Raw genomic sequence first — 15,032 nt, 5'->3', positions numbered from 1 at the left:
TATGATTAACCCCTCTCGCAAGCATCCACAACTACGAAAGAAGAATTAAGATAAAATCTAACCATAGCATTAAAAATATGGATCCAGATCAGCCCCTTACAAAATAGCGCATAAACTAGGGTTTAAGCTTCTATCACTCTAGCAACCCATCATCTAATAACTAATCCACAATGCATTCCCTTAGGCCCAAAGATGGTGAAGTGTCATGTAGTCAACGTTCACATAACACCAATAAGGGAATCACAACATACATATCATCAAATTATCGAACGAATACTAAATTCACATCATTACTTATGACCATACTTCTCCCATGTCCTCATGAACAAAAGTAACTACTCACAAAACATATTAATGCTCAAGATCAGGGGGTATTGAGTGGCATAATAGATCTGAACATATAGTCTCCACCAAATAAACCATCTAGCATCAACTACAAGATGTAATCAACACTACTAGTCACCCATAGGTAACAATCTGAGGTTTTGATACAAAGATTAAACACAAGAGATGAACTAGGGTTTTGAGATGAGATGGTGTTGTCGAAGATGTTGATGAAGGTTGGCCCTCCCACGATGAGAGGGTTGTTGGTGATGACGATGGCTTCGATTTCCCCTTCCCATAGGGAAGTATCCCCGGCAAAATCGCTCCGCCAGAGAGCAAAAGTGCTCCTGCCCAAGTTCCGCCTCAAGACGGCGGCACACCGTCGCGAAAGTCCTCTCCTTATTTATTTTTCTAGGGAAAATGGGCTTATATACCAGAAGATGGTCACCGGAGGCTAGCCTGGGGCCCCACTACCCACCAGGGCGCGCTAGCGGGGTAGGCGTGCCCTGGTGCCTGATACATCTCCAACGTATCTATAATTTTTTATTGTTCATGATATTATATTATCTGTTTTGGATGTTTTATATGCATTAGTATGCTATTTTATATGATTTTTGGGACTAAACTATTAACCTAGAGCCCAGTGCCAGTTTCTGTTTTTCTCCATGTTTTAGAGTTTCACGGAAAAGGAATACCAAACGGAGTCCAAACGGAATAAAACTTTCGCCATGATTTTTCTTGGACTAGAAGACACCCAGGAGACTTGGAGTACAAGTCAGGGAAACTTCGAGGCAGCCACAAGGGTGGAGGGCACGCCCAGGGGGTGGGGCACACCCCCAACCTTGTGGGCCCCTCGTAGCTCTCCTGACCTAATTCTTCCTCCTATATATACTCTTATACCCTAGAAACATCCAGGGGAGCCACGAAACCACTTTTCCACCACCACAACCTTCTGTACCCGTGAGATCCCATCTTGGGGCCTTTTCTGGCATCCTGCTGGAGGGGGAATCGATCACGGAGGGCTTCTACATAAACACCATTGCCTCTCTGATGAAGCGTGAGTAGTTCACTTCAGACCTATGGGTCCATAGCTAGTAGCTAGATGGCTTCTTCTCTCTCTTTGATTCTCAATACAAAGTTCTCCTCGATGTTCTTGGAGATCTATTCGATGTAATACTCTTTTGCGGTGTGTTTGCCGAGATCCGATGAATTGTGGATTTATGATGAAGTTTATGTATGAATATTATTTGAATCTCCTCTGAATTCTTATATGCATGATTTGATATCTTTGCAAGTCTCTTCGAACTATCGATTTGTTTTGGCCAACTAGATTGGTTTTTCTTGCAATGGGAGAAGTGCTTAGCTTTGGGTTCAATCTTGCGGTGTCCTTTCGCAGTGACAGTAGGGGCAGCAAGGCACATATTGTATTGTTGCCATCGAGGATAACAAGATGGGATTTTCATCATATTGTTTGAGTTAATCCCGCTACATCATGTCATCTTGCTTAATGCGTTACTCTATTCTTATGAACTTAATACTCTAGATGCAGGCATGAGTCGGTCGATGTGTGGAGTAATAGTAGTAGATGCAAGCAGGAGTCGGTCTACTTGACACGGACGTGATGCCTATATTCATGATCATTGCCTTAGATATCGTCATAACTATGCGCTTTTCTATCAATTGCTCGGCAGTAATTTGTTCACCCACTGTAGTAATTTCTATCTTGAGAGAAGCCTCTAGTGAAACCTATGGCCCCCGGGTCTATTTTACATCATATTAGTTTCCCGTCAATTTGCCAATTTCTGTCGCCGTTCCCTTATTCTGCAATCTTTTATTTTTCGTTCCATATACCAAAAATACCAAAAATATTACGTTACCGTTTATCCATCTCTATCAGATCTCACTTTGCGAATAACCGTGAAGGGATTGACAACCCCTTTGTTGCGTTGGTTGCAAGTTGGTGTTTGTTTGTGTAGGTATTCGGTGGCTTGTTGCGTAGTCTCCTGCTGGATTGATACCTTGGTTCTCAAAACTAAGGGAAATACTTACACTACTTTGCTGCATCACCCTTTCCTCTTCAAGGGAAAATCCAACACATGCTCAAGAGGTAACAGTGCCTAGTGGGCATCTGGGTGGCCCCCTCTGGTATTTATTTTCTCTAAAAAAATAGTATTTATTCCAAAATAAATCTCTGATATAGCTTTTAAGGTCCAGAACTCCAGCTGCTAGTATTCTGCCTCTTCTTGTAAACCTTGCATATTATGAGAGAAAAGACAGTAGAATTACTCCAGAAAGAGTTATATTGAATAAAAACACTATAAATAACAACAGGAAAACATGATGCAAAATGGACGTATCAACTTCCATAACTTGTGTTATGGATATTGTAAGTAATCCCTCTGTTCAAAAATATAAGATGTTCTAAAAAATTTGTATATCTCATGTAGACATGTTTTAGTGTCTTTGTTCACTCATTTTTGTGCGCATATGTAGTGTTATATGGAGTAAAATATGAAAAATCATCTTATATTTGTGAACGGAGGTGGTAATAAAATATTTGGTTTCTGTTTGAATTAGAACCAGGTCCGTTGTGGATATGAAGTTCTCAAAGTCATGCCATGTGAACTGGAAGACCTGAGGATGTGTGCTACTGAACTATCCAGCTGTTGTGTCCTTGTAGCCACATGTTGTGAACAAGTGTTTTCCTGTAGCATGGTTGTCGGGCGTGTTCTCGAGGGTGTACTTCACCACAACAATTTCCTAGTTGTGCCTTGATTACGAAGGATGTGGTTCTTCTAAAGCTTCCCGACAAATCTGATGCGGATTGTCTTCATCGTCATGTTTATGAGTGGAAAGAACACTCTGTTAGGTTCTTCAAGGTTGATGAGATGGCGAAGGTGCTAGTAGACCTCTCTCACGAAGTCCATGGCCTGGTCAGTTTTGTGGGGCACATCCCTTAGGTCGGTGGCAAGAAATAGTCTGTAGAGTTTAATTAGTGCAACTTTTCTTGTCTGTAGTAAGTAATATTGTTCAATACTTGATTTGTGTGTGTGAACCCTGTATGGTTTAGTACTGCTGCTTTGGTTGAAATGCGTTGAGTTAGAACACATGGGTGTTGGAGATATGCCCTAGAGGCAATCATGATGATGATATTTCCATATGTATTCATGAGTCCTTTGTATTGTCCTTGAACATCATCAATGATATGAATCAATAAGTATGTGACCTGTTTGTGGAACTATGTATTGTATGATGTTTGTTCTAATGGTACCTAGTTGATAAGGTTATGTGGACACATATCCTTGACTAGTATACGACTCAGTTGATGACTATCTTTCACAAGTCATGTGCATGAAGATGCTAAACCGATAGTATGGGCTCGGACATGGAGATCACCGAGTCGGGCAAACCCACTTTGAGACGCAGCGAGATATAGTCATATGTTAGTCTCAAGTACAATGTCTATGGCATGTCCTAGAACTGAGGTCCTCACATGTTCTCGGGATGAGGATTGACTCACTTAGGGCCTATCAAACGATACTCCGTAACTGGGTAGTTATAAAGGTAGCTTTCAGGTGAGTCATGAGACATGCCGCGAGACATGGTTGACCAAGATGGAATTTGCCCCTCCTATTTGGAGAGATATTCTCTGGGCCCTCTCGAGTGATCAGATTCGGAAAGCATGTCCATGCAACTTAGGTTAAGTGTTAACCCAGTTCAGGAATCGGTATAACGATTTAGAGAAGAGAGGTCGAGCTATCACAAGGGTGACAAGTACTCGCCTTGAGTTCGACAACAAATATCGTGAGGCAAAAGGAATGTTGCATATGACACATTGTCGAGGTTTGTCAAACGACTTTGTGCACACATGGGAGTTGGCACGTTCTGCTAGGAGCCGCTACCAACTATCGACTTTGGTCGTGTCCATGTGTTCGTGAACCTATAGGGTCGCACACTTAAGGGGCTACAACCCATTCGGATTGGACCCGAGTGGAAAATGGATGTGGACTCCTAGTGGGCTCAAGTGTTGAGCCCACCTCGGAGGTCTATATAAAGGGGACTGGGCGCACCACTTAGGGTTGATCTTTCTCTCACCCTGGTTAGCCGCCGCTACTCCCCACACCCATGCCGCGCGACCAGACCTAGCAGTCCGCCACTCGACGCTGCTCCCCGTACGTGTGGATACCTTGGAGGCATCACATCTGCGGTGCTTGGACGAACTGTTCGAAGGAACCGAGAGGTGCCGTTCGTGGGAGTTCACCATTCACGGGTCTTCCCTATTCGCGGGAGATCAGCGACGTGAGGAGGAGACAGCCCGAGAGATGGACTAAATGCAGCACCAACTCTACTTCCGCTATGGTGACTGCGCGTCTAGTGGTAAACCCGATCTCGTAATCTATTTCCAGCAGCATGATCTTGGGTGCGCGTTAGGAAATTTTATTTGGCGCTAGCGTAGCATACCGTGTATTCCAACAGTGGTATCAGATCCTCCGCTGTGTGGTGATAGATTCGATGATATGCATATGAGATATGCAGATCGGTTCAGGTGCGAGTCGATGAGATCGGTCGCGCACGACATTATTGAAGGTTGGTTTCGTGATCTTTTTTCCGTGATCGTGACGCAGAGGTCGTGACACGAGTTACCCCTACTGGTCGGTTTCTGCCATTGTGGTAGACAGTGCAATGTAAATCCGGATGCAGCACGCGAAGATCAATGAGATTGATCAAATCGGAACATAGATCAACACCGTGGAAATGTGATTTTCGCAGTGCTGAAATCTGGTGGAGCGATCTCGGTAAAACGGTTGTAACTTTTGCATACGAACTCCAATTTTGCTGCACGACCTGTCAAACTGAAGCTAACAAAAAGTTAGATCTGGGTAGGCCTAAATCCGCTTGGAAAATAGAGTTTTAGGAGGTTTTATCTTCGGGGGCAGAACATCTGACTCGGTTTTGCAGGGAATGACTGTGATTTGGTATAGCCCATGAATCTTGCTTGTACATTATTGTTCCATGACCTGCAAGTCATGAGTGCGGTAACCGGCAGGAGCCATATGGTTGTCCCATTATTGTATTAATGACCTGCGTGTCAACATGAGAAGCCATGTACTGTAATTTACTTTCAGTAGCTATTAGTTTGTAATAGCATAGTATCTTATGTAACACTTGGCAGTTGACACCATGGCGTGGAGATGCAGATCACCAAAAGGACAACCATGCATGGAGATGGAGATCACCATGGGAAGACCGCGCACGTGGAGATAGAGATCACCATGCGCTGTGAAAAGGGGCTATACCATATCACACATATATAAACTGCCTGTGAAAGTTTATCCCTTTTATGCACCCTTCTTTTGCATGGTAGATGTTTTAAGTAGGGTAATCCCTCAAAGAATGTCAAGTATAAATGCCTCCCCAATTGCTGCACCGTCACATGTCAAGTATATTTAGTGGTGGGCCTATTAAATAAGGGTGCCACTGGATCTCCTTGAAGTGATGGGTTTGTGTCGGACACTTATACGCGAAGCATTGGTTGACTTGTCGTGGCTATCAAAACATTTTTGGGCCACGAGGCATAGGAGTTGGCTTGGCATGAGATGTCCCCAAGAACAAGAGTCGTATGGACATACGATTAGCAAGAGTTGCTTACCGAGTGATCTTGTCTTCTACCAGTGATGCAAAAGCTCACTAGTTGACATGTTGATCTTGGATCTTGAATCACTAAGTATCAACCGAGGGATGTCGATTTTAGTGGGAGTAATGATCTTATTAAATTTTTAATATGAATTACTCTTCATGAATTCATGTCTTAGTGTTTCGCATATTTCTGTTGTTGATCAATGGCACCACCTGCTCAAGTTACCCCTTTTGCGTTGAAATCAATCCTATAAAAAGATAAATTGAATGGAACAAACTTTACCACCTGGTATAGAAACCTGAGAATTGTTCTTAGGCATGAGAAGGAACAAGTTCTAGAGAATCTGCTTCCACAGGAACCTGTCGATAATGCTAACGCTACAGCCAGAAACACCTATCAGAAACTCGTTGATGAGTCAAACGAGGTCAGCTATCTCATGCTGGCTTCTATGGAGCCCGATCTGCAGCAGTAGTTCGAAAATATTGAGGCTTTCGATATGATCGAGAACCTTAAGAGCATGTTTCAAATGCAGGTGAGGACCAAAAGGTTCAACGTCTGGTGATCCTTGATGGATTGTAAGCTGAAAGAGGGTGATCCACTGAGCCCACATGTGATCAAGATGATCGGGTACATGCAAGCTCTGGATCGGTTGGGCTTCTCACTTGGGGATGAGTTGTCCACGGATACAATTTTGGGTTCTCTTCTGGATAGCCATGGGCCGTTCACCTCGAACTACCATATGCAAGGGATGGAAAAGAAGCACACCGAATTGCATGGGATGCTCAAAGTGGCAGAGCAGGATGTCAGGAAAGGTACGCATCGTCAAGTGTTGATGGTGCAGAACTCGGCTAAGTTCAAGAAGAGCTGGACCAAGAAAATGTCTAAGGCAAAGGGCAAAGAGAAGGAGGCAACTCCAACTGCCGCCGCTGTGCCTAAGTCAGGGACGGCCTCAAGGAGTATTTGCTTTCATTGCAAGGAACCCGGACACTGGAAAAGGAACTGCGGCAAGTGGCTTGCCGAGAAGGGCAAGAAGATGTTGGAAATATGCCCTAGAGGCAATAATAAAATGGTTATTATTGTATTTCCTTGTTCATGATAATTGTCTGTTGTTCATGCTATAATTGTATCTGGAAACCGTAATACATGTGTGAATACATAGACCACAACATGTCCCTAGTAAGCCTCTAGTTGACTAGCTCGTTGATCAATAGATGGTTATGGTTTCCTGACCATGGACATTGGATGTTATTGATAACGGGATCACATCATTAGGAGAATGATGTGATGGACAAGACCCAATCCTAAGCATAGCACAAGATCGTGTAGTTCGTTTGCTAGAGATTTTCTAATGTCAAGTATCATTTCCTTAGACCATGAGATTGTGCAACTCCCGGATACCGTAGGAATGCTTTGGGTGTACCAAACGTCACAACGTAACTGGGTGGCTATAAAGGTGCACTACAGGTATCTCCGAAAGTGTCTGTTGGGTTGGCACGAATCGAGACTGGGATTTGTCACTCCGTATGACGGAGAGGTATCTCTGGGCCCACTCGGTAATGCATCATCATAATGAGCTCAATGTGACCAAGTGTTTGGTCACGAGATCATGCATTACGGTACGAGTAAAGTGACTTGCCGGTAACGAGATTGAACAAGGTATTGGGATACCGGCGATCGAATCTCGGGCATGTAACGTACCGATTGACAAAGAGAATTGTATACGGGATTGATTGAATCCTCGACATCGTGGTTCATCCGATGAGATCATCGTGGAGCATGTGGGAGCCAACATGGGTATCCAGATCCCGCTGTTGGTTATTGACCGGAGAAATGTCTCAGTCATGCCTACATGTCTCCCGAACCCGTAGGGTCTACACACTTAAGGTTCGGTGACGCTAGAGTTGTAGAGATATTAGTTTGCGGTTAACCGAAAGTTTTTCAGAGTCCCGGATGAGATCCTGGACGTCACGAGGAGTTCCGGAATGGTCCGGAGGTAAAGATTTATATATGGGAAGTCCTATTTTGGCCACCGGAAAATGTTCGGGATTTTTCGATATTGTACCGGGAAGGTTCTAAAAGGTTCTGAAGTGGGGCCCACCTGCATGGGGGGACCCACATGAACGTGGGTAGTGGGGGCAAGGCCCCACACCCCTGGTCAAGGCGCACCAAGATCCCACCTTAGAAGGAATAAGATCATATCCCGAAGGGATAAGATCAAGATCCCTAAAAAGGGGGATAACAATCGGTGGGGAAGGGAAATGATGGGATTTCTTTCCCCCACCTTTGCCAACGCCCCAATGGACTTGGAGGGCAAGAAACCAGCCCCCTCCACCCCTATATATAGTGGGGAGGCGCATGGGAGCAGCACCCCAAGCCCTGGCGCCTCCCTCCCTCCCGTGACACCTCTTCCTCCCCGCTTGCGCTTGGCGAAGCCCTGCCGGGATCCCGCTACTTCCACCACCACGCCGTCGTGCTGCTGGATCTCCATCAACTTCTCCTCCCCCCTTGCTGGATCAAGAAGGAGGAGACGTCCCCGCTCCGTACGTGTGTTGAACGCGGAGGTGCCGTCCGTTCGGCGCTAGGATCATCGGTGATTTGGATCACGACGAGTACGACTCCATCAACCCCGTTCTCTTGAATGCTTCCGCTCGCGATCTACAAGGGTATGTAGATGCACTCCTCCCCTCTCGTTGCTAGCATCTCCTAGATTGATCTTGGTGACACGTAGGAAAATTTTGAATTTCTGATACGTTCCCCAACAGTGGCATCATGAGCCAGGTCTATGCGTAGATTCTATGCACGAGTAGAACACAAAGTAGTTGTGGGCGATGATTTGTTCAATTTGCTTGCCGTTACTAGTCTTATCTTCATTCGGCGGCATTGTGGGATGAAGCGGCCCAGACCGACCTTACACGTACTCTTACGTGAGACAGGTTCCACCGACTGACATGCACTTGATGCATAAGGTGGCTAGCGGGTGTCTGTCTGTCCCACTTTAGTCGAATCGGATTCGATGAAGAGGGTCCTTATGAAGGGTAAATAGCAATTGGCATATCACGTTGTGGCTTTTGCGTAGGTAAGAAACGTTCTTGCTAGAAACCCATAGCAGCCACGTAAAACATGCAACAACAATTAGAGGACGTCTAACTTGTTTTTGCAGGGTATGCTATGTGATGTGATATGGCCAAAAGGATGTGATGAACTATATATATGTGATGTATGAGATTGATCATGTTCTTGTAATAGGAATCACGACTTGTATGTCGATGAGTATGACAACCGGCAGGAGCCATAGGAGTTGTCTTAATTTATTGTATGACCTGCGTGTCAATGAAAACCGCCATGTAATTACTTTACTTTATTGCTAACCGTTAGCCATAGTAGTAGAAGTAATAGTTGGCGAGACAACTTCATGAAGACACGATGATGGAGATCATGATGATGGAGATCATGGTGTCATGCCAGTGACGAAGGTGATCATGCCGCGCCTCGAAGATGGAGATCAAAGGCGCAAGATGATATTGGCCATATCATGTCACTTTATGATTTGCATGTGATGTTTGTCATGTTTACATCTTATTTGCTTAGAACGACGGTAGCATAAATAAGATGATCCCTCACTAAAATTTCAAGAGACATGTTCCCCCTAACTGTGCACCGTTGCGAAGGTTCGTTGTTTCGAAGCACCACGTGATGATCGGGTGTGATAGATTCTAACGTTCGCATACAACGGGTGTAAGCCAGATTTACACATGCGAAACACTTAGGTTGACTTGACGAGCCTAGCATGTAAAGACATGGCCTCAGAACACAAGAGGCCGAAAGGTCAAACATGAGTCATATAGTAGATACGATCAACATGGAGATGTTCACCGATGATGACTAGTCCGTCTCACGTGATGATCGAACACGGCCTAGTTGACTCGGATCATGTATCACTTAGATGACTAGAGGGATGTCTATCTGAGTGGGATTTCATTAAATAATTTAATCAGATGAACTTAATTATCATGAACATAGTCAAAAGGTCTTTGCAAATGATGTCGTAGCTTACGCTTTAGTTCTACTAAGATATGTTCCTAGAGAAAATTTAGTTGAAAGTTTATAGTAGCAATTATGCGGACTGGGTCCGTAAACTGAGGATTGTCCTCACTGCTGCACAGAAGGCTTATGTCCTTAATGCACCACTCGGTGTGCTGAACCTCGAGCGTCATTTGTGGATGTTGCAAACATCTGACATACACGTTTTGATGACTACGTGATAGTTCAGTGCGTAATGTTGAACGGTTTAAAATTGTGGCACCAAAGACGGTTTTGAAACATCGCAGAACATATGAGATGTTCCAAAGACTGAAATTGGGATTTTAGACTAGTGCCCACGTCAAGAGGTATGAGACCTCTGACAAGTTTCTTAAGCCTACAAACTAAGGGAGAAAAGCTCGATCGTTGAGCATGTGCTCAGATTGTCTGAGTACTACAATCACTTGAATCGAGTGGGAGTTAATCTTCCAGATGAGATAGTGATGGTTCTCCATAGTCACTGCCACCAAGCTATTAGAGCTTCGTGATGAACTATAACATATCAGGGATAGACATGATGATCCTTGAGCAACTCGCGATGTTTGACACCGCGAAAGTAGAAATCAAGTAGGAGCATCAATTGTTGATGGTTAGTAAAACCACTAGTTTCTAGAAGGGCAAGGGCAAGAAGGGATACTTCATGAAATGGCAAATCAGTTGCTGCTCTAGTGAAGAAACCCAAGGTTTAACCCAAACCCGAGACTAAGTGCTTCTGAAATGAGGGGAACGGTCACTGAAGCAGAACTACCCTAGATACTTCGTAGATGAGAAGGCTGGCAAGGTCGACAGAAGTATATTGGATATACATTATATTAATGTGTACTTTACTAGTACTCCTAGTAGCACCAGGGTATTAGATACCGGTTCGGTTGCTAAGTGTTAGTAACTCGAAATAAAAGCTGCGGAATAAACGGAGACTAGCTAAAGGTGAGATGACGATATGTGTTGGAAGTGTTTCCAAGGTTGATGTGATCAAGCATCACATGCTCCCTCTACCATCGAGATTGGGGTTAAACCTGAATAATTGTTATTTGGTGTTTGCGTTGAGCATAGACATGATTGGATTATGTTTATCGCAATACGGTTATTCATTAAAGGAGAATAATGGTTACTCTATCTATTTGAATAATACCTTCAATGGTCTTGCACCTAAAATGAATGGTTTATTGAATCTCGATCGTAGTGATACGCATGTTCATGACAAAAGATATAAGATAGTAATGATAGTACCACATACTTGTGGCACTGCCACTTGAGTCATATTGGTATAAAACGCATGAAGAAGCTCCATGTTGATGGATCTTTGGACTCACTCGTTTTTGAAAAGATTGAGACATGCGAACCATGTCTATTAGTATATATGCATGAAGAAAGTCCACACAGATGGATCATTTGGACTCACTTGATTTTGAATCACTTGAGACATGCAAATCATACCACATGGGCAAGATGACTGAAAGGCCTCGTTTTCAGTAAGATGGAACAAGAGAGCAACTTGTTGGAAGTAATACATTTGATGTGTGCAGTCCAATGAGTGCTGAGGCACGCAGTGGATATCGTTATGTTCTTACTTCACAGATGATTTGAGTAGATGCTGAGAATATTTACTTGATGAAACACAAGTCTGAATTATTGAAAGGTTCAAGTAATTTCAGAGTGAAGTTGAAGATCGTGGTGAAAATAGGATAAAATGTCTGTGATATGATCATAGAGATGAATATCTGAGTTACGAGTTTGGCACACAATTAAGAAATTGTGGAAATTGTTTCACGACTAATACCGCCTGGAACACCATATTGTGATGGTGTGTCCGAACATCATAACTGCACCCTATTGGACATGGTGCATACCATGATGTCTCTTATCGAATTACAACTATCGTTTATGGGTTAGGCATTAGAGACAACCGCATTCACTTTAGATAGGGCACCACGCAATTCCGTTGAGATGACACCGTATGAACTATGGTTTAGAGAAACCTTAGCTGCCGTCTCTTAAAAGTTTGGGGTTGCGACGCTTATGTGAAAAAGTTTCAGGCTGATAAGCTCGAACCCAAAGCGGATAAATGCATCTTCATAGAATACCCAAAACAGTTGGGTATACCTCCTATTTCAGATCTGGAAGCAAAAGTGATTGTTTCTAGAAATGGGTCCTTTCTCGAGGAAAAGTTTCTCTCGAAAGAATTGAGTGGGAGGATGGTGGAGACTTGATGAGGTCATTGAACCGTCACTTCAACTAATGTGTAGCAGGGCACGAGAAGTTGTTCCTGTGGCACCTACACCAATTGAAGTGGAAGCTTATGATAGTGATCATGAAACTTCAGATCAAGTCACTACCAAACCTCATAGGACGACAAGGATGCGTACTACTTCAGAGTGGTACGTAATCCTGTCTTGGAAGTCATGTTGCTAGACAACAATGAACCTACGAGCTATGGAGAAGCGATGGTGGGCCCGGATTCCGAGGAATGGCTTGAGGCCATAAAATCCGAGAGGATCCATGTATGAAAACAAAGTATAGACTTTGAAAGAACTACTTGATGGTCGTAAGGCTGTTGGGTACAGATGGATTTTAAAGGGAAGACAGACAATGATGGTAAGTGTCACCATTAAGAAAGCTCGACTTGTCGTTAAGATGTTTTCCGGCAAGTTCAAGGAGTTGACTGCGATGAGACTTTCTCACTCGTAGCGATGCTAAGAGTCTGCTAGAATTATATTAGCAGTTATTGCATTATTTATGAAATCTTGCAGATAGGATGTCAAAACATTGTTTCCTCGACGATTTTCTTGAGGAAAGGTTGTATGTGATACAACCAGAAGGTTTTGTCAATCCTGAAAGATGCTAACAAGTATGCAAAGCTCCAGCAATCCTTATAAGGATTGGAGTAAGCATCTCGGAGTTGGAATGAACGCTTTGATGAGATGATCAAAGATTTTGGGTTTATACAAGGTTCATGAGAAACTTGTATTTCCAAAGAAGTGAGTGGGAGCACTATAGAATTTTTGATGAGTATATGTTGTTAACATATTGTTGATTAGAAATGATGTAGAATTTCTGGAAAGCATCCAGGGTTATTTGAAAAGTGTTTTTTAATGGAAAACCTGGATTAAGCTACTTGAACATTGAGCATCAAGATCTATAAGGATAGATCAAAAACGCTTAATAGTACTTTCAAATGAATACATACCGTGACAAGATTTTGAAGGAGTTCAAAATAGATAAGCAAAGAAGGAGTTCTTGGCTGTGTTACAAGGTGTGAGTATTGAGTAAGACTCAAGACCTGACCACGGCAGAAGAGAGAGAAAGGACGAAGGTTGTCCCCTATGCTTTAGACGTAGGCTCTACAGTATGTTATGCTGTGTACCGCACCTGAAGTGTGCCTTGCCATGAGTTAGTCAAGGGGTACAATAGTGATCCGGGAATGGATAACATGACAACGGTCGAACTTATCCTTAGTATCTAGTGGACTAAGGAATTTTCTCGATTATGGAGGTGGTAAAACAGTTCGTCGTAAAGGGTTACGTCGATGCAAACTTTGACACTAATCCGGATGACTCTGAGTAGTAAACCGGATTCGTATAGTAGAGCAGTTATTTGGAATAGCTCCAAGTAGCGCGTGGTAGCTACATCTACAAGATGACATAGAGATTTGTAAAGCACGCACGGATCTGAATTTTGCAGACCCGTTGACTAAAACCTCTCTCGTAAGCATAACATGATCAAACCCTAGAACTCATTGAGTGTTAATCACATGGTGATGTGGACTAGATTATTGACTCTAGTGAACTTTGGGTGTTAATCACATGGTGATGTGAACTAGATTATTGACTCTAGTGCAAGTGGGAGACTGTTGGAAATATGCCCTAGAGGCAGTAATAAAATGGTTATTATTGTATTTCCTTGTTCATGATAATTGTCTGTTGTTCATGCTATAATTGTATTAACTGGAAACCGTAATACATGTGTGAATACATAGACCACAACATGTCCCTAGTAAGGCTCTAGTTGACTAGCTCGTTGATCAATAGATGGTTATGGTTTCCTGACCATGGACATTGGATGTCATTGATAACGGGATCACATCATTAGGAGAATGATGTGATGGACAAGACCCAATCCTAAGCATAGCACAAGATTGTGTAGTTCGTTTGCTAGAGCTTTTCTAATGTCAAGTATCATTTCCTTAGACCATGAGATTGTGCAACTCCCGAATACCATAGGAATGCTTTGGGTGTACCAAATGTCACAACATAACTGGGTGGCTATAAAGGTGCACTACAGGTATCTCCGAATGTGTCTGTTGGGTTGGCACGAATCGAGACTGGGATTTGTCACTCCGTATGACGGAGAGGTATCTCTGGGCCCACTCGGTAATGCATCATCATAATGAGCTCAATGTGACCAAGTGTTTGGTCACGGGATCATGCATTACGGTACGAGTAAAGCGACTTGCCGGTAACGAGATTGAACAAGGTATTGGGATACCGATCGACGATCGAATCTCGGGCAAGTAACGTACCGATTGACAAAGGGAATTGTATATGGGATTGATTCAATCCTCGACATCGTGGTTCATCCGATGAGATCATGGTGGAGCATGTGGGAGCCAACATGGGTATCCAGATCCCGCTGTTGGTTATTGACCGGAGAAATGTCTCGGTCATGTCTACATGTCTCCCGAACCCGTAGGGTCTACACACTTAAGGTTCGGTGACGCTAGAGTTGTAGAGATATTAGTATGCGGTTAACCGAAAGTTGTTCAGAGTCCCGAATGAGATCCCGGACGTCACGAGGAGTTCCGGAATGGTCCGGAGGTAAAGATTTATATATGGGAAGTCCTATTTTGGCCACCGGAAAATGTTCGGGATTTTTCAGTATTGTACCGGGAAGGTTCTGGAAGGTTCCAAAGTGGGGCCCACCTGCATGGGGGGACCCACATGAACGTGGGTAGTGGGGGCAAGGCCCCACACACCCGGTCAAGGCGCACCAA

Source organism: Triticum aestivum, chromosome 2D (genome assembly GCF_018294505.1).
Source record: "Triticum aestivum cultivar Chinese Spring chromosome 2D, IWGSC CS RefSeq v2.1, whole genome shotgun sequence".
NCBI classification, from domain to species: Eukaryota; Viridiplantae; Streptophyta; class Magnoliopsida; order Poales; family Poaceae; genus Triticum; species Triticum aestivum.
This window is presented reverse-complemented; position numbering follows the sequence as displayed.